Below are 1,163 nucleotides of genomic sequence, written 5' to 3' on the forward strand. Positions count from 1 at the left end.
TTAGAAGCAGTTGCTACAGAACTCAAATCTCTGCTAGGCATGAATGTTCTGTTCTTGAAGGATTGAGTGGAAGGATTGAGTGGGCCCAGAAGGAGAGAAAGCCCACGCCAAGCCAGCGGCTGGGCCTGTCATCCGGCTGGAGAACCTCCATTTCCGTGTGGAGGAAGAAGGAAAGGGAAAAAATGCTTTGGGGAACAAGGGTAGAGCCAAGCCATACAAAATAGATGATTTCTGAGCTTCACTGTCCAAATGAGAGGGCGTCTGTGTCGATAATGCTTTGGGGACTGTGCACTGAGCCCACAGTTCCATGGTGGGTGTGAATCTTCCACAGAAGGCTGGACTTTTTTTTTTTTTTTAATGAAGGAGCTGAACTACTTTGCCAAGGCTTTAGAGAGTTCAATCTTGGGCAGAGCGAAAGTTGCAAACAAGATCTGGCTGATTAGTAAATGCTGATAAATCATCGGTAGGGAAATGGCCTTTACCTTCTTTAAAGTAAACAACATAGAGATTTTGATTTCTCTGTACAATGAAGGAGACAAAATGGCCCTAAGATTACCTTGTCTATTGACTTGATAAGTTTGATGAGAATGCCAAGACTGACCAAGCTGCTGTGGTCTTTAGCATAACTGGATGGGCTTGGACTCAGGTACTGATCGTAGCAAATAATCTGAGGCTGTGGTTCCAACTGAGTAGATTGTTTGGACTGGACCTCTGGGACATTTAAATGGTACGCTTTTTCCAGGAATCCAAGTCCCTCATTGATGCAGTGGTGACAGTCACTTCTAGGGGTTGCATTACTATCACAGTGGAGATGTGCCGAATACAATATGGGATGAGATCAGCCATGTGAACTCTCAAGTGGTGCCAACCTAAAGCCCCTGGGAGGTAAAGTCCCTCCTGGAATTCTTACCATTGGGCTCCTGTATACTGCTGCTAAGTCACTTTAGTGCTTTCTATATCCCTGTTTGGTGTTAGCACAAGGTTCAGCGACATACCATCTCAGCTCATCCCCTTTAGATCCCTTAGTGACTAAACCATTGTACATTCTAGAGTACTCCTATTAATAGTCTGTCTGCCTGTAAAAGACAGTAAGCTTTGATAGCTTAGTCCCCTTCTTCATGTTGTTGCTGTTCATGGCTCTGTGGGGAACTAAGATGAAATTC

The 1,163-nt window shown here is 44.6% G+C and overlaps 1 pseudogene; it reads left to right on the top strand.

Annotated features, from left to right (window-relative positions):
• The window catches only part of LOC110316758, a 2,040-nt pseudogene extending 1,190 nt beyond the window's left edge, over positions 1 to 850 (top strand).
• The last annotated feature ends 313 nt before the right edge of the window (positions 851 to 1,163 follow it).

Source organism: Mus pahari, chromosome 2 (genome assembly GCF_900095145.1).
Source record: "Mus pahari chromosome 2, PAHARI_EIJ_v1.1, whole genome shotgun sequence".
Taxonomy (NCBI): Eukaryota; Metazoa; Chordata; class Mammalia; order Rodentia; family Muridae; genus Mus; species Mus pahari.